A 24,058-nucleotide genomic window follows, 5' to 3' on the forward strand; every position below is an offset into this window, starting at 1 on the left:
AACCGGAGATGTTGCCACGTTACGACGACGCGGCAGACCCGACGCCGTTCCTGCTGGCGTACGAGGAGGCCGTCCTCGAGGCCGGAGGCAACGACAAGATCATGGCTAACTGGTTTCCCATGGCCCTCGCCAGTGAGCCGCGCGCCTGGCTGCTCAACCTCCCGGGATCCACGGTGGCATCCTAGGGGGAACTCCGCAACCTCTTCACCGCGCTCTAGGCGGTGCCGGTGCACCATGCAGTTGCGGCGCTGCTGGGTGGCTCCCAAGCACTGCCTTCAGATCGCCATGTCAAACCTTTCTTCCGTCAGATTGGGGCAGCCTCCAAGGGCCCAGGGGCTCCGCCGGGTTGGGCTACGCCGGAGGCCAACATCACCTTCGGCCCGGAAGACCACCGTGACTCCACCGCCGGCTCCGGGAAGCTCTGGATGTTCTGCACACCCACCATCTGCAACGTGGCCATCACCAAGACCCTCATCGACGGCGGCGCCGGCCTCAACTTGCTCTCCGTAGAAGCCTTCAGTCTCCTTCACGTGCCCCTTGAACGGCTCGGCCTCAGCAAGCCCTTCACAGGAGTGGGTGGTGGGGCCACCCACCCTCTGGGGCAGATCCGCCTCCCTATCACCTTTGGCACGCGAGACAACTATTGCACCGAGCTGGTGGACTTTGACATCGCCCGCATCGGTCTCCCGTACAATGCCATCCTCGGGTACCCAGCTCTCGCTCAGTTCATGGCGGCAACTCACCCGGCCTACAACCTCATGAAGATGCCAGGGAGCAAGGGCGTCCTCACCATCAAGGGGGACACTAACGAGGCCGTGGCGGCACTCGGGCTCGCCTTCAAGACCACGGCAGCAGCACAGCCAGCCGACGCCGGTATGCCCGAGGCCAAGGAGATCGCGCCCACCAAGAAGAAGCAGTTGTTCACTCAAGACAAGGCGGAGACCAAGCAGGTGCGGTCGGCGAGGACGGGTCTTCAGGAGCCACCTTCGCCATAGGAACCGGTCTTGACCCGGGACAAGAAGAAGCTTTGGTGAGATTTTTGCGCGTGAACAAGGAGATATTCGCGTGGGAATCCAATCAGCTGGTAGGGGTCCCGAGAGAGGTAATCCAGCATCATCTAAGGGTGTGCCCCAACATGCGCCCCGTGAAGCAGCGAGCAAGACGGCAGTCCACAGAGAAGCATGCCTTCATCGTCCAAGAAACACGCAAGCTGGAGGCGGCAGGTACCATCCGAGAAGTTCGATACCCCAAATGGCTGGCAAACCCCATCGTAGTACCGAAGAAATGCGGGAAGGAGTGGATGTGCGTCGACTTCACCAACCTTAACAAAGCGTGCCCCTAGGATCTATTCCTGCTTCCACGCATCGACCAAATCATCGATTCCACCGCCGAGTTCGACTTGCTATGTTTCCTGGATGCATTCTCAGGATACCACCAAATCAAGATGGCGGTGGAGGATGTGGAGAAGACAGCCTTCTTGACACCATGCGGGGTGTATTGCTACACCTGCATGCCCTTTGGGCTGCACAACGTCGGCGCAACCTTTCAACGGTTGATGCAAATCACCTTGGGGAGACAACTCGGCAGAAACACAAAGGCCTACGTTGATGACTTAGTGGTCAAATCTCGCGAGGCGAGGACATTGATTCAAGACTTGGAGGAGTCCTTCGAGAGCTTGCGCCAAGTGAACATGAGGCTTAACCCGGAGAAGTGCGTGTTTGGCGTCCCCTCCGGCAAGCTACTGGGGTTCCTCATATCCCATAGAGGGATCGAGGCAAACCCGGAGAAGATCAAAGCCATCGAAGACATGAGCCCGCCACAGACCCTCAAGGAAATGAAGAAGCTAGCAGGGCGGGTGACCGCGTTTGGACGTTTCATCTCGAAGCTAGGCGAGCGCGCCCTACCCTTCTTTAAGCTCATGGAGAAGAAGGGCCCGTTCGAGTGGACCCCGGAGGCTGACCGGGCCTTCCAAGACCTCAAGAGATACCTCACCAGCCCCCAAGTGATGGTGGCACCGCGGCCTCTCGAGCCTCTGGTGCTCTACCTTGTCACCACCCTGTACTCCGCCAGCGTGGCGCTGGTGGTGGTTCGGGAGGAGCGCCAAGACAAGGGTGTGCCGCGCCAAGCCAGAGATGATGCAACGCGGGGTCAGGAAGGCGCAGCAAAGCCATCAGTGGTGGAAGACCAAGCTTAGCAGGGAAACATCGCAGAAGCTCCTAAGGACGGCCAGGTCGCAGGAAACCCACCACCTCAGGATATGCCACAATGTCCGCAGGACCTGAGCCTCGACAGTGTGCCAGCCCTCGTCCAGCACCCAATGTACTTCGCCAGCGCCATACTGCGAGACGCGAGGGCGCGCTACCCCATGCTGCAAAAACTCCTGCTCGCACTCTTGGTGGCCTCACGCAAGCTACGACACTACTTCCAAGGCCACCCCATCAAGGTCGTCTCAGCCTACCCATTGGAGAGGGTGCTCAGGAGCCCTAACTCAGACGGAAGGGTCGCTGAGTGGAACATTGAGTTGCAAGCATTCCAGTTGGAGTTCAGCACTACCAGGGTCATCAAGGGAGCCGCGCTCGCCGATTTTGTGGGAGAATGGATAGATGCCCCAGCTCTTGAGGAAGGAGAAGACCGGTCCACCTCCCCAGGAAGCGAGGCACCAGACGGCTGGGTCATGTATTTCGATGGTGCCTTCACGCACCAGGGCGCGGGGACTAGAGCGGTGCTCATCTCGCCCACTCAGGACAAGCTCTACTACGCCGTGCAACTCCATTTTCAGCACGATGAGAAGGTCTCCAACAACATCGCAGAATATGAAGGCCTCATAGCTGGCCTGAGGGCTGCGGCGGCCCTAGGGGTGAAGCGCCTCAATGTCAAAGGCAACTCGCAGCTCCTCATGAACTTTTCCAACAAGGTGTACGAGCCAAAGGACAAGCACATGGAGGCCTACCTCGCGGAGGTGCGCAAGATGGAAAAGCTGTTCTCGGGCCTGGAGCTGCAACACGTGCCCCGGGGCACCAACAAGGAAGCCGATGACATCGCCAGGAGAGCGTCCAAGCGGCAACCACAAGAGCCCGGCATCTTCAAAGAGCGGCTCTTCAAGCCATCAGCTATGCCACCTCTTTCAAGCATGACTCAGCCTTGGGAGGAGCTCCCACAGCCCCCGGCCACGGGAGCCCCAGCCTGTGGCCCGACCTCAGGAGCTCGGCTGCTCTTGGCGCTCGAGCCCCACGAGGAGTGCTGGATCAATGAATACAAAGAGTACATGATGCACGGGACGCTGCCGGAGAAGGAAGAGGACGCGGAGCGCGTGGCCCGGCAAGCCACGGCATGCTGTATCCAAGACCGCGAGTTATATAGGAAACGAGCGAACGATGTTACGTTGCGCTGCATCTCCAGCGATCAAGGAAGGGAGTTGCTAATTGACATACACGGCGGTGACTGCGGACATCACTCGTCGTCACGGACCCTCGTCGGCAAGGTGTTCCGCAGTGGGTTATATTGGCCTACAGCACTCAACGACGTGGCCGAGCTGGTGAAGTCCTATGATGCTTGCTAATTCCACGCCAAGCAAATCCATCAGCCTGCTCAGGGCCTCAAAACCATCCCGCTCACATGGCCGTTTGCGGTCTGGGGGTTGTACATCCTAGGCCCGTTTCCCCGGGCTCCAGGGGGCTACCGCTATCTCTACGTCGCCATCGACAAGTTCACCAAGTGGGCGGAAGTGGAAGTCGCCTGTACCATTCCGGCCGACTCTGCTATTAAGTTCATCAAGGGACTCGTGAGCCGCTTCGGGGTCCCCGACCGCATCATCATAGATAACGGTTCGCACTTTACTAGCAACCTCTTCAAAACCTATTGTGCTAACCTTGGAACGCATATCTGCTACGCATCGGTGGCCCACCCCAGGAGTAACGGTCAGGCCGAGCGCGCTAACGCAGAGGTCCTGAGGGGCCTCAAGACTAGGACCGTCAAGAAGAAGCTGGAGGCATGCGGTAGGGGCTGACACAATGAGCTCCAATCCATGCTGTGGTCCATCCGAACCACCGCCACCAATCCAATGGGTGAGACTCCATTCTTCCTCGTCTATGGAGCTGAAGCAGTCCTTCCTCACGAGGTCAAGCATCGCTCCGCACGGGTCCTAGCGTTCGACGAAACACAGCAGGACGCCATGCGGGGGTTGGATCTCGTGCTGGGGGAGGAACGCCGTCGCGAAGCCGCGTTGAGGGCAGAAAGGTACCAACAAGCACTGCGGCGATACCACTGCCGCAACATCTGCTCCAGGACGCTCGAGGTGGGTGACCTCGTCTTGAGACGGGTCCTCTCCAGTGAAGGGCTGCACAAGCTTTTCCCCATGTGGGAGGGCCCATTCAGGGTTGTCCATGTCTCCAGGCCGGGTGCGGCGTGCCTAGCGACACAGGATGGGATACCCATCCAGAACGCGTGGAACATCCAGCACCTCCGGAAGTTCTATCCATGAAGCAAGGCCCAGAGCCTGAGAAGCAAGGCGCAGAGCCTGTGAAGAAGGCCCGGTGCTTGTGAAGAATCGTCGCCCATGACACTCTCACGTAATAATGAGTGGGGCTGTACACTTCCCGGAGTCTCAGGAGCGCCGGCCTCAGGCCCTGGGGCTCCCTCCCACGCCTAGTGGACAACACTTAGGTCCGCACTGGTTAGAAGACTTGAAGACTAGATTAGGTGCCAGATGCGGCTTTTCATTTGCTTTCCGTAGTTGACTCGCTTTTCCTTAATCGAAGCTTGCCTTTGGCGTTCCTTGCCGATTTGATTCCCTCGCCTCTCACTGCATTTTCCCGCTCAAATTTGCTCGTGTTCTCTCTCTTGCATGCTTCATGAGGGGGCTAGGCAGGTGGCATCGCGGGCATTTCTTCTCCTTTATGCCTTCTCGCGAGCCACCCGTGTTCGAGCCCAAAAGCTGGCGCACCCCTCCTAGTCCTTGCCCCTCGGGTACCGCGACACAAAGCGCCAGGTCAGGGCCAGGATGAGCGGCAAAATCTTTTGACGCGCTCCCTAACGAGTTTTTCGTAGTTCCTGTGCGAATGCAGGCCACCAAGGCAAGATGGATGCGAGGAAATAAATGCCTCACGGGGAAGAGGACGTCCTGAGTATACCAGGTTATGTTATCTTTGCGCAAAATAACGACACATCACGAGAATAGCACGCATACTGATACAACCAAGGAACCATAGTTCAATACACGCCCCCCTGGGCCCATGCTGGTTTCATTCTTAATGCTGGAAAAGAGCAAAACAAAAGCAGTGTTGCAGCGATCCGCGAAGACAGGCACCTAGCACTACCCCGAGCCTAGCCAGATCCTTCCTCATGCTTCATGGAGGTGCAGCGACGAGACGACCCGCTGCCGCCTTCAATACGGGCACGACGGCGTGGCGACTGGGCATAGCCGCCACTGCTAGAGCTGTATCTGGACGAGACACGATCGCCGATGAGGGCGGGCTCGCCCTCGTCCTCATCGTGACCGTCCCCAAGGCCGAGTACCTCCTCACCGTCGTTCGCCTCGGGGCAGCACCCGGCGCGACAACCATCTTCCCCAAACACCCACACATAAAGGGTCGATCCACCATCGTACTTGAAGTGGAGGGTGCACCGCCTGCCCGGGCCGCGCGCGCGGGCGAATGTCTACCAGCCGCGGGCCAGGGCTATGTTGGCCGCGGCGGAAGTCTCGACCGGAACCCAAGAGGCCTTGCTGCAGCAGCCATCCACCTGCAGCCAGAGTCCACCCGGACCAGAGGCTGGCAGTTCGCCAGCGAAGAAGTGTGGGAGTTGGAGCAAGTTGCCAACCGGGTTCTCTGACTAGACGATGAACTCCGGCGACACCTTCGCCATGTGGAAGCGCGGACGAGGAGACCACGCCACCATGGCGCGCCTCCCCTCATCAACTGGACCGCCATGGCTGGGATGACCCACTCTGCGTGATGTGGCACTGTCTCGACAATGGGCCACAACGAGGGTCACGGCGTGCTTCTGTGGGCGGCCGCGGCCGCGCTTGCACGCAAGGGAGCCGGGTCCCTCATGAGGAGCGTTCCCCTTCTCGGCGGCAGAGAACTTCCTTCGTGGTGCCATGGGTGTAACTGCAAGTGATGGAGCAAGGAGGAAGGAGCAAGCGAGCAAGGAAGAGATGGGCAACGGGGGCTCTACCCCCCTCCCCATTTATAGCAAGAGAAGGCCAACCGGCATCTCCCACGATCGCAGGTAATGATGGTTTTCCTTGCATGTCGCAGGGACCTGACAAGTCGAGTAGTTGCTAAGGCAACATGGGGAAGCGGAGACGCCCACGTCCAATCAACCACCATGTGCCAATCGAGGCCACGGGCTTTAGGGGCCCGCGGTGCTCCGTACTTGGCCCTTGGCTTCGCCGCGAAGCCAAGCCCGAGCACACCTTGGGCCTGGGGGCTACTGTCGGCGTCCTAGGAACGGGGGTCCCCAGGCTTGCCTGCCTTCGGCCCGCGGCGTGGCTAAGCCAGCAGGCCGTACGGCCCATCTTCACCAGCAAAGCATCCAAGACCCTCGCGAGGGTCCGAGCCTTGCGAGGCGGACGACGCAAGGCCTCCTCTGGAGTAGCCTAGCTAGGCAGGCTCATTAGGAGCGGAGATATCAAGGCGGGGCAAACCTCACGAGGCCCTCATGACGTGAGCCATGATGCACAACAACCAGGCGGGCGCCAGGCAGGCGCCAACATGCGCAGCGTCCTTGTTTCCTCTTTGGTGCTAAGGAGGCCAGCACAGACGAAGAGCACCGAGGCAGTTGGCATATTGGTGCAACGAGACCAGGACCAGGAGGACGGCAAGATGGAGGTCATCGTGGAGCCCAAGACGGCGTCACCACCAGAGCTTTCAGCAGGCGAAGACCACTTCTTTTAGGATAGCTTGTATTAGTTGTCCCCCTTCAAATTAGCCCGCCATTGTTGGCTCCCTTCCCGCTCAATATTTGGGAAGAGGACCAGGGCCTATATAAGTAGAGCTAGCCACCATAGTAGAAAAGGGACGAGAGAACCAAGGAGATCGGATCTCATCTCGTCTTAGCTCGACCCAACACACAAGAACACCTCAACCTCAGGAGGTTGTTCTTCCCTTTGTACTGTTCCTCATCCGCCCTAGAGGCAATCCATCATCACCACACTGGAGTAGGGTATTACACCACAACGGTGGCCCGAACCAATATAAACCTCGTGTCTCTCTGTGTTGCAAGTTCATCGAGTTTGTCCATGAGATCTTAGCGAGCTAGGGCGTAGATCGGTAGGAAGGAAAGACTTCGCGCGCACCCCAGTGTTCGAACCTTAAGGGCTTGCCGGAACCCCACATCCAACAAATACCAAGATCTGAAATTCTTAAATGTTAGAGAGTCTTCACATAGTTGCATAATTATTCGACTACTCATTGAGCTCCACTTATATATTTCGGAGTAGTTTGTCGTTTGCTCTAGTGCTTCACTTATATCCTTTTAGAGCACGGCAGTGGTTTTATTTTTAAGAAATAGATGAACTCTCATGCTTCACTTATATAATTTTGAGAGTCTCTAAACAACATGGTAATTTGCTTTGGTTATGAAACTAGTCCTAATATGATAGGCATCCAAGATGGGTATAATAAAAACTTTCATATAAAGTGCATTGAATACATGAGAAGTTTGATACTTGATAATTGTTTTGAAATATGAAGATGGTAATATTAGAGTCATACTAGTTGAGTAATTGTGAATTTGAGAAATACTTGTGTTGAGGTTTGCAAGTCCCGTAGCATGCACGTATGATAACCGTTGTGCGACGAATTTGAAGCATGAGGTGTTTCTTTGATTGCCTTCCTTATGAGTGGCGGTCGGGGATGAGCGATTGTCCTTTCCTACCAATATGTCCCCCTAGGAGCATGCGTGTGGTGCTTGGTTTTTGATGACTTGTAGATTTTTGCAATAAGTATGTGAGTTCTTTATGACTAATGTTGAGTCCATGGATTATACGCACTCTCACCCTTCCATCATTGATAGCCGCTTCAGTACCGTGCATTGCCCTTTCTCACCTCGAGAGTTGGTGCAAACTTCACCGCTGCATCCAAACCCTGTGATATGATATGCTCTGTCACAGATAAACCTCCTTATATCTTCCTCAAAATAGCCACCATACCTACCTATTATGGCATTCCCATAGCCATTCCGAGATATATTGCCATGCAACTTTCCACCGTTTCATTTATTATGACACGCTTCATCATTGTCATATTGCCTTGCATGATCATGTAGTTGACATCGTATTTGTGGAAAAGCCGCCATGCATAATTTATCATACATGTCACTCTTGATTCATTGCCCATCCCGGTACACCACTGGAGGCACTCATATAGAGTCATACTTTATTCTAGTATCGAGTTGTAATCTTTGAGTTGTAAATAAATAGAAGTGTTATGATCATCATTAATAGAGCATTGTCCCAAATAAAAAAAGAGAAGGCCAAAAAAATAAAAAGGGGCAATGCTACTATCCTTTTTTTCCACACTTGTGCTTCAAAGTAGCACCATGATATTTATGATAGAGAGTCTCTTGTTTTGTCACTTTCATATACTAGTGGGAACTTTTCATTATAGAACTTGGCTTGTATATTCCAACAATGGGCTTCCTCAATGCCCTAGGTCTTTGTGAGCAAGCAAGTTGGATGCACACCCACTTAGTTTCTTTTGTTGAGCTTTCATACATTTATAGCTCTAGTGCATCCATTGCATGGCAATCCCTACTCCTTGCATTGACATCAATTGATGGGCATCTCCCTAGCCCATTGATTAGCCGCGTCGATGTGAGACTTTCTCCTTTTTTGTATTCTCCACATAACCCCCATCATCATGTTCTATTCCACCCATAGTGCTATATCCCTGGCTCACGCTCATGTATTGCGTGAAAGTTGAAAAAAGTTTGAGATTACTAAAGTATGAAACAATTGCTTGGCTTGTCATCGGGGTTGTGCATGATGAGAGCATTTTTGTGTGAAAAAATTGGAGAATGACCAAACTATATGATTTTGTAGGGATGAACGTTCTTTGGCCATGTTATTTTGAGAAGACATAATTGCTTAGTTAGTATGCTTTAAGTATTATTATTTTTATGTTAATATTAAACTTTTGTCTTGAATCTTATGGATCTGAATATTCTTGCCACAATAAAAAAATTGAAAAATATGTTAGGTAGCATTCCACATCAAAAATTTTGTTTTTATCATTTACCTACTCGAGGACGAGCAGGAATTAAGCTTGGGGATGCTTGATACGTCTCCAACGTATCTATAATTTTTTAATGTTCCATGCTATTATATTATCAACCTTGGATGTTTATATGCATTTATATGCTATTTTATATGATTTTTGGGACTAGCCTATTAACTTAGAGCCCAGTGCCAGTTTCTGTTTTTTCCTTGTTTTTGAGTTTCGCAGAAAAGGAAAACCAAATGGAGTCCAATTGACCTGAAACTTCACGGAACTTATTTTTGGACCAGAACAAGGACATGGAATAAAAGAGTTGGGCCAGAAGAGTCCCGGGCTGCCCACGAGGGTGGGGGTGTGCACCCCCTCCTCCCCCCCCCCCCGGGCGCACCTCCCTACCTCGTGGACAGCCCGGAGACCCCCTGCCTTGTTCCCGACTCCAACACCTCTTATATAACCCAAAACTTCCAGAAAGAAACCTAGATCGGGAGTTCCACTGCTGCAAGCCTCTGTAGCCACCGGAAACCAATCTAGACCCGTTCTGGCACCCTGCTGGAGGGGGGATCCCTCTCTAGTGGGCATCTTCATCATCCCGTCGCTCTCCATGACGAGGAGGGAGTAGTTCACCCTCGGAGCTGAGGGTATGTACTAGTAGCTATGTGTTTGATCTCTCTCTCTCTCTCGTGTTCTTGATTCGGAACGATCTTGACGTATCGCGAGCTTTGCTATTATAGTTGGATCTTATGATGTTTCTCCCCCTCTAGTCTCTTGTAAAGGATTGGGTTTTCCCTTTGAAGTTGTCCTATCGGATTGAGTCTTTAAGGATTTGAGAACAATTGATGTATGTCTTGCATGTGCTTATATGTGGTGACAATGGGATATCACGTGATCCACTGGATGTATGTTTTGGTGATCAACTTCCGAGTTCCGTGACCTCGTGAACTTATGCATAGGGGTTGGCACACGTTTTCGTCTTGACTCTCCGGCAGAAACTTTGGGGCACTCTTTGAAGTTCTTTGTGTTGGTTGAATAGATGAATCTGAGATTGTGTGATGCATATCGTATAATCATACCCACAGATACTTGAGGTGACATTGGAGTATCTAGGCAACATTAGCTTTTTGTTTGATTTGTGTCTTATGGTGTTATTCTAGTACGAACTCCAGGATAGATCGAACGGAAATAATAGCTTCGTGTTATTTTACTACGGACTCTTGAATAGATCGATTAGAAATGATAACTTTGAGGTGGTTTCGTACCCTACAATAATCTCTTCGTTTGTTCTCCGCTATTATGACTTTGGAGTGACTCTTTGTTGCATGTTGAGGGATAGTTATATGATCCAATTATGTTATTATTGTTGAGAGAACTTGCACTAGTGAAAGTATGAACCCTAGGCCTTGTTTCAACACATTGCAATACTATTTGTGCTCACTTTTATCATTAGTTACCTTGCTGTTTTTATATTTTCATATTACAAAAACCTATATCTACCATCCATATTGCACTTGTATCACCATCTCTTCTCCGAACTAGTGCACCTATACAATTTACCATTGTATTGGGTGTTGGGGACACAAGAGACTCTTTGTTATTTGGTTGCAGGGTTGCTTGAGAGAGACCATCTTCATCCTATGCCTCCCACGGCTTGATAAACCTTAGGTCATCCACTTGAGGGAAATTTTCTACTGTCCTACAAACCTCTGCACTTGGAGGCCCAACAACGTCTACAAGAAGAAGGTTGTGTAGTACACATCAGGAAAGCTTCAGCGCTCCCCTATCCGGCGCGCTAAATGTCCGATGTTTGGGTTGCGGCAAACCCTTGAGGTTCGAACACTAGGGTGTGCATGAAGATTTTTCTCTCTCTCTCTCACTCTCTCTCTCTCTCTCTCTCGCTCACTCTCACAATGATCTCTAGCACTAGCTCGCCGAACCCAAGGAACAGGAGACATGAGAGTTTATACTGGTTTGGGCCACCGAACCAGTGTAATACCCTACTCCAGTGTGGTGTGGTGGATTGCCTTGTAGGCTCAAGATGAACTAGTACAAGGGATGAAGAGCCTCCTGAGGAGAGGTGTTCTTTAGCTTGGTGAGCCTGTGTATGTGAGGATGGTCTGAATGATCCATCCCTTGCTAAGGTGGTGGCTAGTCCTATTTATAGAGGCCCTGGTCCTCTTCCCTAATGTTTAGGCGGGAAGGGATCCCACAATGGCCAATTTCGAAGGGGGGCAACCAGTACAAGTTATCCTGACAAAATGTGGTCTTCGCCTGCCAAAGGCTCTCGTGGTGATGCCGCAATGGGCTCCACAATGACCTCCGTCCTGCCATCCTTCTTGTCTTGGTCTTGTTGCACCGATATGGAAACCTTTGCCTGATGCCTCGTTACTCCTCGCATGTGCTTGCCCCTTTAGAACCAAAGAGGAAACTGGCACCCTGCGGCCGCTGGCACACGCCTGGCCTTGGCGTCATCTCTCACGTCATGCGGACCTCGCGAGGTGCACCTTTCATAGATATCTCTGCTCCTCAGGAGCCATCCTAGGGAGGCTTCCCCCAGGAGGTCTTGGCGTCGTCCTCCTCGCGAGGGTCTTGAGTGGTTGTTGATGAAGATTGGCCATACCAGGTCGCTGGATGAGCCACGCCCTGGGCCGCAGGCAGGCATGTCTGGGTACCCCCGTTCCCAGAACACCAACAAAAGTAGTTGTGTAATTTTCCCACCATGAGGCTGCGGGTCCATCCAGTTGATTTGCGGCAAAGTGCACCTTCTCAGCATCTATGCAACCTGCGGTGGTCAGCTCCCTGACAATCCTGCGGAGCCAGTCATCAACAACAATTGGCTCGGTGCTACTAGAGAACACCGACGGATTCAACCCTAGAAAACGGGCTAAGTTGTTAACTGGTGGTGGTGGCGGTGGGTTGTTGTTGTTGTTGTTGTTGTTGTTGTTGTTGTTGTTGTTGTTGTTGTTGTTGTTGTTGTTGTTGTTGTTCTTGCCTTGGTTCTGGACTAGCAACTGCATCAAGGCATTCTGTTGTTGGATCAACTGAGTGAGCTCCGGTGGGAAGGCAAATCCGGGGTCATGTCTTAGAGGCATCTGATAGGTTTAGAGGGGTGAGAACAGAATAGATTGAGATCTAAAGATAAAACACTACCCATATGCACATGAGACAAAACACATTCATTTCACACCACTCAATTGAAACAAGATCATACAATCGAACTAAGCTACCGTTAAAAAAGCTCGCGGGCAATTACTATGTACATGGGAGAATACTTATGGTAATAGGGTGGTCAACTAGAAATTTTGATCGGTGGATGACTCCAGGATATTCGCTCCAGCTTCCTCTTCATAATCATCATCACTGTCAGGGTCGGAGTCAGTGTCGCCGAGTATGATGTAGTCTTCAGAATGGATGTCCTTTACAGGTTCGGGATCTCCCATGAATATTCCTAGCTTCTTCTTCACGTCTTCATTCTTCTCCAGTAGTAAAACAATTTATTTTTCATATCCATCGCGCGTAGACTTGAGTTCCTCTTCTTGCTCCATGTTCCGGGTCATCACCTTCTTCATGTCTATCATACCAGCACACATTTGGTTCTCTTGTCGACATATGTGCTAATTTAATTCATTTATGTAGGCAATGGATTTATCCCTCCCTGTGTAGATCATCTCCCATTGCTCATCTCGGCGTCCACATATCTGGTAGATGGTGTCCTTAAGATCCTTGTTGTATACCTCGCCGATGCGTCCAATGGCGATGTGGGCGGCCATGCTCTTTCCTAGACTCCAGGTTGGTGCATCAAAGGAAAATTCAATGGGCTTGGTAACTGGCGAGAATGTCCTTCCTAGAACACGAACTCGTATCATCCATCGCTCCTCTTCTGGTAGAGTGGCGGTGTAGGTCCGGGTGAAGCTTGGTATGACAATGCTAAGGTTCCTAGTGACTTCCTTCAAGTATCGCCCAAAAGGGGTGTCGTCATCCGGTTGAGTGAACTTGTTTCTTGGGTCTGCCATCTATAGAGTAGAAATGGAGAAGAGTCAGAAATGAGTAGAGAAGAGTATCCTAGGGCTTATCCTAGTGGCCGCGTCCTACAGTCAGCGTGTGCTCTGATACCATCTTGTAGCGACCTAACCCGGATGGATCGAAGTCTCTATGCTTAAGTGTCATCCCTGGATCGGTATTGCTAACACACACAGTACTCGAGGATTTATAATAGAGTTTCAATCACACACTTGTAACATCGAGTGTCTCAATAAGAGTACTTATTTCAATAATATGGCTGATGGCCATCTAAATAAGATAACTGCGGAAGCATCAAAGATAAATGAGTCCATCCAACTCCACGGCAAAACTAAGTGCACGACAACGACCTAGCGCACCTTATTCTTCGTCCGAAAATTCTGGAACATAATATGTTGCAGTCGTGTAGGTCAGCACATGGAATATGCTAGCAAGATAACACTATAGAGCAATGAACAAATAACAACTATCACTACATGCATATATGGCTGGTGGAGGCTCTAAGGTTATCATTTCCATAAAGCCAATTTTTCCCTACAACAAAGGATTATATTTTATTTAACTATAAAGTTTAATGTCATATTGATAAGGTTCCTCCAACTCAATCCCAAAGTAATAATTATAACCCAACAAATTTTGTTAAGTAAAGTGATGAGATCAAATCAATAATTCAAAAACCAGATACTCAAGATGTCCATAACTGGGGACATAGCTAACCATGATTAGTTTATACACTCTGCAGAGGTTTGCGCACTTTTCCGCACAAGACTCGACCGCATCCATGATCGAAAGATCGAGACATAGTCTTTCTGAAGCATTGACTCTTTACTCTAGGTAGAAAGTACCACGTACTTTCCCCTACATCTGCTAGTCTACCACTGAAAGAGGTCACACAACATACTCAACTATGCCAGAGCCCATAATGGCTTGTGGCTGCACACGGAAGTTTCTAGCATGAATAATCTTATGGTCCCTTTGAGCCTGGGTGGCAAACCATAGGATCATCACACAGGTACTCTGGGATATCCTAGGTCAACACTGGGTTGCTCCAGGTGCCCGCAACCAATCCACCCATATGTGTATTAAAGTAGCCACCTTAAGTTTCCCTTAGTTATAAATAACTCTCACATCTTTCATGAATCTCTCAAACCAATCCATGTCTACGAGCATAGCAAAGTAGTGCAATCATAACGTAGTAACTCCCAAGGTTTGAATATAAGAAAATAGGTTCCTACCTCATCAACTACTTTCCAAATACCCACATGTTATCAAAACCTACTCATGCAATGTTCGAGGGTTTAAACTAATGCATAAAAACTGGGTAAAAAAGGGATATGCTCAAAGTCTTACTTGCCTTGCTGACGATCAGAAAACCCTAGAGATTCGTAGTAGCAAGCCTCGCACTCCAGAAACTCTACCGTGAACAAACAATAGCATACATAAGCACTCAAACATCATATGCAAAGGTAAAACCCAAAAGAAAAGAAGTAAACTGAAAGTTCAAGAGAAGAGCTTCGATTTGCAAAAAGAACCAATTGAATCGGAGTTACGAAACTCAAACTATGATCGAAAGAAGTTCAAATTCAAATCTTCTTGAAACCAAATTTTAAATTTCCAAAATCATGTTCAAGTGGATTACCAGGATAGAGGGGAACAAGATGAAGATTTTGGCATTGGTTTCACTGGATTTGGATAAACGAGCAAAAAGTCGCGAAGGTTTGAAGATCAGGGACTATTCTACGATAAAAGTAATTACGGATAGGTCCCAGGCCGAAAATTAAACTAAAAAGAGAAATCTATCGGACGAACGTCCACTAATAGAGAATAGTGAACAAATTTGTTCACTAACGGAACGAATCAGGTGAACATTTGCTAATTAAACAAACATAAATAAAAATCGATATATCCTAATAAACTGAAAAAACCGAACTAAACCGAGAAAACTGTGATCAGTTTATACCCGTTCGGCAGCGGTGGCGGATCGGTCAACGGCGACGTCGGGCGAGGCGATGGCAGGTGGGAGCCGGGCCGTGGCCCGGCTGCGGGCGGCGGGGTGGCTACGGCAGCGGGCGGGGCGAGGCAGCGCCGCGCGAGCGGCGGCGGCGGCAGGTGGTGGCGGGGTTATGGAGGAGAGAGAGAGGGGGGGAGCACATATAAAGGGGAGGGGGAGGCCCGACTTGGCCGAGGGGACATGCGGCGAAGGCGGGCGGCGCCTGGACTCCTGCCGGAGTCTGGCTCGGAGATGGCTGCGGCAGGTGGGAGCTGGGTCGTGGCCCGGCTACGACTGGGCCGGCCCAGGATCTTTTTTTAATTTTGCCGAACCGGAAAAATTCAAAGTCAAATAAATAAAAATCCGAAAATCCGAAAAACAATTTTCATGGTCCTCTACTAATTTTTATGATAACATGAAAAAATTTCTGGGCTAAAATTCAAATTTTAAAAATGCAATTTTTTTTCCTAATTTAACCAAATAAAATCTCAAATAAAAATCAAATAAAATACATGTTTATATTTAAAATTAAATTTCCATTATTTCCTTTGTTTTGAAGATGTCATATTATCTTCTCTCATTGTTTCTTTTATTTTGAAATAATTGGAAAAATAATTTCAAAAAAAAATTACCTTGATCCAATTTACCAATTTTGAAAATTCAAAAATGGAATTTTATGGAAACCTCCAACTCTCTCAAATGGTCCTTGAGTTGCTTAAGGTCTCTAGGATAAAAAAATGTCCAAATAAAACCAATTAGAGATTATGATTAAATATGTTTGCAATGACAATTAGAGATTATAGTTTCTCATGCCGTGCATTAGTAGCTGGGAGTGAATAATGATTTATCTTGGATATCAACATTACGTTAAAATGATTGTGATGTAGTATGATGATATGGTATCCTCCTTTGAATGTTTGAGTGGCTTGGCTTGGCACATGTTCATGCATGTAGTTGAATCAAAACAAACATAGCCTCTATGATATTTACGTCCGTGGTGATTTTATCCTATTTATGCTAGTGTACATTGTTACTTATGCATAATGCATGATCATGATCGTTGTTGCTCTCTAGTTGGCCGCTTCTCAATCTAATTGCTAGCCTTCGCCTTTACTAAGTGGGAATTTTGCTTGTACATCAAAAAACTTGAACCCAAAGTTATTCCAGATGTGTCGGCGTTCTGGGAATGGGGGTCCCCAGACTTGCCTACCTGCGGCCTGCGGCGTGGCTCAAAGGGGGGCCCAGCGCGGCCCATCTTCACCAACACAAAACCAAGACCCTCGCGAGGGGCCAAGCCTCGCGGGGGGGGGGGGGGACGATGAGGAGCTTCCTCAGGCACGACCTCATCAGGCTGGCTCACGAGGAGGCAGAGAGACCAAGGCGGGGTACCTCATGAGGTGCCCGTGACGCAAGCCATGACGACCAAGGGCGCCAGGCGGGTGCCAGCCCGCGCAGTGTCCTCCTTTCCTCTTTGGTGCAAAGGGGGCAAGCGCAGCCGCGGAGTACCGAGGCATCAGGCAAAGGTTGCCATTTCGGTGCAACGAGACCAAGACCAGGAGGACTATGAGACGGAGGTCATCGTGGAGCCCAAGACGGCGTCATCACCAGAGCTTTACGCAGGCGAAGACTACTTTTGTCAGGATAGCTGATACTAGCTGTCCCCCTTCAAATTAGCCCGCCATTGTTGGCTCCCTTCCCGCTCAATATTTGGGAAGAGGACCAGGGCCTCTATAAATAGGACCGGCCACCCGCAAGGGAAGAAGAGAGGAGAAGAAGAGAGGAGAAGAAGAGAGGAGAAGAGAAAAAAAGGAAGAGAAGAAGAGAAGGAGAGGAGAAGAGAAGAAGAGAAGGATAGAAGGATAGAAGGATAGAGGGATAGAGGGGTCGAAGGATCAAATGATCAGAGAGAGAGAGAGAGAAGGGTGACTGAACTCCTCCCCGCAGTTCATCCCCCCCAGCCAAGAACAGACCCTCGCGAGGCTGTTCTTCCTTGTATTGTTCATCATCATCAGCCGAAGAGCCAATCCACCACACCACACACTGGAGTAGGGTATTACACCACAACGGTGGCCCGAACCAGTATAAACCTCGTGTCCCTCGTGTTATTCTTTCCATAGCTTAGACCTTAACGAGGCGGAGGGGTGCAGGTAGGTAGGAGGCGAAATCTCAGCGTGCACCCCAGCGTTCGAACCTCAAGGGTCTGTCGGAACCCGAAATCCGACATTTGGCGCGCCAGGTAGGGGGGCGCCGGGATTCGTCTTCCACCTCCCCGTTCTCCTCCGACCATCACGCCCATGTCCGACGCTCGTCGGGCCCGCGCCGAGCGCCGGGCCGCTCTTGCTTCCCGCGTCGCCCAGACGGCCCCTGTCGGCGGGCGTTCTCGCCGTTCTCCGTCACCTACCGTCAACGCCGCCACCGGCCCGGCGGGGGACGAGCAGCAAGCATCGTCCCAGCATCCGTCCATGCGGCAAGACGGTCGCACCGCAACTCCCTCGCTCACCCCAGCTGGTTCTTCATCCCGCGCGCTCCGCGCGCCCATGGAGGCTCGGGCTGCACTCATCGCGGCAAACGAGCTCCTGCGCTACTGTCCCATTGACGACGTCTACGAAGAATGGCTCGACCGCGTCACCGAGCTCGTCCGCGCCGCAGGGGGTTCTCCAGCGCCGTCCGTTCCGCTGCACCGCACCCCGCCCCGCGCGGGCGATGAACCTCCGGCGGCGCCCCGGCCGCCTCCTCCTCAGGAAGGCGCCATGGCTCCAGGGCGCGTGGCCCCTGGGCAGAACCTGCTCCGTCAGGTGCCAGCGCGGCAAGAGCAGAGCTGTCATGAAGTCCCTCGCCCGCAAGAAGCTGCCCGAGCGCTCCCTGCTCCAGCACGTCGCGACCATGCTCCTGCTCCCGTGCGTCAAGACCCCGCGCTGCTCCCAGCTGCAGCGCGTGGGGACATGCAAGACCAAGCTCCCCATCACCCAAGGCCTTCCGTGGCCACAGCAGGCTGCCGCGCCTTCACCGCCGAGCTACGCAGCGTCGCGTGGCCCGGCAAGTTCAAGCCAGACTCGCCTCCTCGCTACGACGGCACGGCTGACCCTGCGGAGTTCTTCTAGCTCTACGAGCTGGGCATCGAAGCTGCCAACGGAGACGAGAAGGTCATGGCGAACTGGTTCCCCATGGCCCTCAAGGATGGGGCCCGCACCTGGCTCCTGAACCTGGCTCCAAGCACAATATCCTCCTGGGGCGAGACGTGCATCCGCTTCATCGCCAACTTCCAAGGCACTCGCGACCGGCAACCCGCCATGAGCGACATGCACCGCATCAAGCAACAGTCTAGGGAGACCTTGCAGAAGTACATCCAGCGCTTCAACAACGCACACCTCAAGATTCCCAAGGTGACTGAGGAGGCCATCATCTCAGCCTTCTCCGACGGCGTGCGCGATGTCAAGATGAAGGAGGAGCTGGTGATGCATGAAGACATGTGCACTTCCTTGGAGCTGTTCAACCTGGAAACCAAGTGCGCCAGGGCTGAGGAAGGGCGTCTCTCCCTCCTTGAGCTGCCTGCCGCAGACCCAGAAGAGAAGAAGCCCAAGGCCAAGGATGTGAAGCGCAAGGGGGCTGCCATGCTCGCGGCAGAACCAGACAACAAGCGGGGCAGAGATCAGCCTGAACCTTCCAAGGGCAGCCGGTACTGTGTGTACCACAACCTCCACACTCACAACACCAACGAATGTCAAGAGCTCCGAGCCGTGCGAGAAGGAAGGATCGGTCGTCGCCCTGACCGTAGTGACCGGGGCTACGGTCGAGGAGGAGGAAGGAACGCGGGACGCTGGGAAGACTATGGCCCGCGCCAAGGGTGGCGCGATCAACCTCGCGAGGATCACTGGCAAGACCCGCCTCGCGAGGGAGGCTGGAGGGATCAACCTCGTGAGGATCGCCCGCAAGGCAACGCATGCCTCCCACCGCTGGCGCCGCAGCCAAGGAGAAACGAGGACCGCCACCAGGACAAGGGGGCTGGGGGCTTCGAGGAACCGCGCGCGATCGCCTGCATCATGGGTGGGGCACAAGCCCCAGCCTCTCAGCGCATCTTCAAGCAGTTCGCCCGCGAAGTGAACGCAGTCCTCCCCATGCTCGAAGCCACGCGCCCTCTCAGGTGGTCGACGTGCGCCATCACGTTCAGCTCAGCAGACCAGCTCAAGTGTGCGGCTACAGCCGGAGTCCTCCCGATGCTTTGTTCCCCAATCGTCAGCAACGTGGTGGTCACCAAGACCCTCATCGATGGCGGGGCAGGGCTCAACGTCCTGTCCGTGGAAACATTCAACAACCTCCAAGTGCCCTACAGCCAGCTTCAGCCAACCAAGCCTTTCTCCGGTATCACCGACGGCTCCACGGCCCCGATTGGGCAGGTCTGCCTCCCTGTCACCTTCGGGGCACGCGACAACTACCACATCGAGCTCATCGACTTCGACGTCGCTCACATTCGCCTGCCGTACAACGCCATCCTTGGGTACCCAGCGCTAGCCAAGTTCATGGTCGTAACTCACCACGGCTACAACGTCCTCAAGATGCCTGGAACCGGCGGAGTCGTCACGGTGATCTGTGAAGAGAAGGACGCGGTGTGTTCCCTGGAACGAGCCTTTCAGGCCGCGTCACTGGAAGACCCGGATCGCGGAAGCAGGAGGCCTCCCGAGACCGCCCCTAAGAAGAAGAAGACATCGTCCGGCCCAACCACTCAGGAGGTAGGCCCCTCTGGGCCTGCGCCTGCCCAGGGGAACCTCCTTCCATCACATAGGAAAGCGCGCCCGACGCCCTCCTCAGGCAGGGCTCGGGGGCTCTCCCCTGCAGGGCCACCGACCTAGCTAGGGTCACGAGGGAGGCGCTTGGGCACCACATGGAGGCGTGTTTCGAAGCACGTTTCCCTCAAGAAGGAGCAAGGCAAGGAGATCTAGACCCTCAGAAGTTCGTCAGCAAGGCCATTTAGGAGCTACAGGAGTCAAGAGTCATGAAAGGCGGCCGCCGCCTACCAGTAGAGGCTCCCCATCTAGGCGAGGATGGTGGGCTGCGCGTCTGCATCGACATACCAGGGCTCAACCGAGTCGCCTCTCTGGAGCGCCTCTGGCCCTCGTGAGTGGGGCGCTGCGGAGGCCCACCCCATAGCTACGTTCGCATGCCTTACGGCTTGCCGAACGCGGCTGCCACATACCAGCGCCTCATGAGGGGCATCACGGAGGCACGAGAGGCCAGGTGTTCCGCAGCCCTGGCGGGGATGGAGATGGTCCGCGAGGAGCCGCTAGCGCCTCCGGAGCCTCCCGAGGCCCCTGGGCCTGGGGGCTCGTGAGGATCGGCTCCCGCAGCCCACCGAGTCTGCTACACCAACGCTCCTTCGTCCTCAACGTCATCAGGTGACATCTTTCGAGTTTCATTTCCAGCTGGGAACGCCCCCCCCCCCCAGGGCTGCATTATTCCCAGGCCGTGTGCGTCCGTCCCTGCGGCGTGTATCCCTTTTTTATTTCATGTTGTTAGCTTACCTTGTTGGGGGTGCCCCTTGGGCTGCATGATCCCCAAGCCACTCGGGCCAGGCCCAGCGGCATGTATCCCATTTGCGTTTATTTCCGGTTATGCGTTAGACCCACCATGCTTGATTATTTGATGCCGGTCCATGGCACCTCTTCTTCTCCATGCCGACCACTTGCACGTTAAAGGGGGGTACCTGAGCATCGCGACTCAGGGCTCTTACTGGCTCTCCAGCGCTCACCCTCTGGCCTTGTCCATGGCATCGCGACCTGGCATACCAGCGACGACTGAGACGAGCTTGAGGGCCGGGACCCAACAACGTAGAGTGCCGACATCTAACCAAATTTGCAGGGACACATCACAAGATAAGGCCCAGTGCCAGGCACAACCCGCCTAGAGGTAGGGCCCCGTGAGTCCCGCGCTGGCTCGCGGGTGCCCAGATATACCTCACTAGGCCCTACCGTGCCAGCCACGTGTCAGGGCGGGGATGTACACGCCCCGGGGGCTCCTCCCGGAGGGGGGCCCCCTCCCACGTACCAGTGGAAGCACCATGCTCCGTGTTGGCTGACGACACTGCCGAGGAGCGGCTATGCCCGTACACATACGGAAGCGCTATGCTCTACGCTGGTGATAAACAACTGAGGGTGGCCCTCGGGCCGCATCAACCTTAGGGAGCCCAGAGCTCAGTGTCTAGCCTCATCGTAACGCCTCCCCTCGGGAATGCTGCGCGAGGGGGATGGGCACGGGGGCTGCACCTGGGTCACACCCAGACGCACGCCGCCCAGCCAGGTCCCCCCGGGCCTGGTTCATCGCGCGTCTCTCCCCGAGCGGAGCCAAGGTACGAAGGACGTTTGAGCGTCAAGGGGGACTCCTGAGCATCGCGACTCAGGAGCCTAACTGGCCACGTAGCCCCTAACTTCGTGGCCCCGTCCTGGTTTCCGGTCGGGACCAACGCTGGGTGAGGCATGCGCGCGGCCGGGCTCTGGAGACGTAGAACGGTAGATCCACCCGCATCACACCTCCCTACTTGCTATTCGTGCGCCAAGGGGGACTCCTGAGCATCGCGACTCAGGAGCCTAACTTGTCAAGTGGCCCCTCACTCCTTGGCCCCGTCCTGGTTTCCGGTCGGGACCAACGCTGGGTGAGGCATGCGCGGGGCCGGGCTCTGCCGGCGTAGAACATAAGCAACTAGGAAGGAAAAACGCAAATTTCAAGGAATTCAAAAGCAAATATTACAGTCCACACTGTTATCTCAATGCCAAACGCAAGTTTAAATGCCTCCCCAAGGCATGATACATGTGCAGGAATTAAAGGCAGGACAGGAGCCACGACGGAGTCACTTGTCGACGGTGGAGCAGCGCGGAGTGGGTTCGCCTGATGGAGCAGTGGGGTCGGCAGCGCCTTGCTTCGGCTTGGTGCTGAAGGCCCAGAACTTCCCCGGCAGAGCCTCCGCGCGACCCATCATGGCCTCGGCAGCGGCAGCGGCACGCTCACCGCTTACTGGCTCCAGCAGGCTGTCGAGGTCGACGCCGAGATCGCGAAGGTAGATGTGGGTAAGGACCCGCATCAGTGCTGCAGAAGACAGGACTCACGCCTCGGCCTCGGCCGTGGGGCCAAGGCCAAGGGCGACATCTTCAAGAGCGTGAACCAGGAAGGGAAGCAGCTTGGCGGGGCCGTCCTCGGCGCCAGCCAGTGGGCTCTCCAGGCCGCTGTCGTAAAGCGTCCTCAGCGAGGAGCGAGCCTTCGCCTCCATCTCCGTGAAGGCCACACGGTCCTCGGCAAGAACCAGGGCCTCGTCGTCCAGCTTGGCCTTCCTCGCCCCCAACTCCTGCTCCAGCGCGCCTAGGCGGTCGCGGCATTTCCTGAGCTTGACCTCCCTCTCCTTGACGGCCGCCTCGCAAGCCTTCACGCCTTCTTCCTGCTCTTGGCGAAGGCGGACCTCGTTCGCGAGCTGGTACCGCAAGTCTTGCAGCTCATCCTCAAGCCCCTTGCAACGTCCATGGATGTCAACCACCTCCCCCAGGGCTGCGTCACGAGCAGCCTTCGCCTCAAGGATGGCCTACTTCTCCTCGTCGCATGCCGTCGAGGCCTGGACCAGCGCCGCCCGAATCGAAGCGTCGGAGCGAACCCATCCTGAAGCCAGCTCCAGGCGCCCGGCCACCAAGCGGGGGTCGGCGCCAAGAAGATCCTGCCGCAGTCAGTCCAGCTCAGCAACAGCATGATCCAGAACGGTAGAAGGAGTCAGAGAGACAGCGGTCGGTGGAGTAGGAGGAGAAGGCGGCAGCGCGGCCACAACATCCTGAGGCGGACTCTGCCGCGCCCCGACAGCTGTAGTGGTGGCGGCAGGCAAGAGCACCTCAGGAGCCACTTGGGCCGTGGGGGCTGAGCTCGCCCCAGCCGGCCCAGCTAGGCCTCGCAAGGAAGACCGGGCAGGAGAAGCCTGTGCGTCACGGTCACCCTCCTTCGCGGGCAGAGGCGCTGCCACGGATGGAACCTCGGGATCTCCCTTCGGCTTCTTTGCTGCGGGCGCCAGCCTATCCAAGAGATGCGGACGTCAAGCCTCAGAAGCAGAGCAAGAAATAAAGACAAGAATCGAATGCTTACGGGTCGTCGCCAGTGAGCTCAAGCGGCCTCCGGCCAAATTTGAAGCCTGAGAGCCGGCTGGAAGGGTCAACCTCGGGAAGCTTGGAGGCGGAAGGTGTGTCTGCGGTCCGCCCCGGGGCCGGGACAGACCCGCGGGAGATCAGCCCGGTCCTGTCCTTCTTCGAGATCGGGGGCGAGCTCCCGCCGTCTTGCTCGTCGTTGTCCTCGTCGTCGTCTTCATCGTCATCCTCGTCGTCATCGCTCGGAGAGAGGCAGAGAACACGGGACCTGCGCCGGGGGAGGGGAGCCCTCGACTCTCCGTCAGTCGCCTTGGAGTCAGGCCCTTTTTCCCGCTCCCCTCCTTCCTCCTCTTTGCTGGAGTCGTTGGAGGGCACGTCCACCGGTTCCTCGGGAGTTTCCATGGGCATGGGCCCATCCCCGTTGAAGACGGGCATGGACTCCACTACCTGCTCCCAGTCGTTGCGGAGGAACAAGGGCGTAGGAGCGCCCTCCAACCTCGCCACATCGCCCCCGACCAGAGATTGGAGGACCGCAACCAGATCTCCGTCGGCTAAGGCCGCGGGGCTCGGACAGGGCCTCCACATCGGAAGTGAGTACTGCCGAAGCGGAGCCAGCTGGTGCTCCAGGAATTCCCTCAGCAGCGACGCGCCGGTCAGCTTCGCCGCCGCCATATTGGCCGGCCTCAGATCCGCGTCCATCTTCTCCAACACCAGCTTCGCGCGGGGGTCCG

The sequence above is a fragment of the Triticum aestivum genome, chromosome 1A, assembly GCF_018294505.1.
Source record: "Triticum aestivum cultivar Chinese Spring chromosome 1A, IWGSC CS RefSeq v2.1, whole genome shotgun sequence".
Classification (NCBI taxonomy): domain Eukaryota; kingdom Viridiplantae; phylum Streptophyta; class Magnoliopsida; order Poales; family Poaceae; genus Triticum; species Triticum aestivum.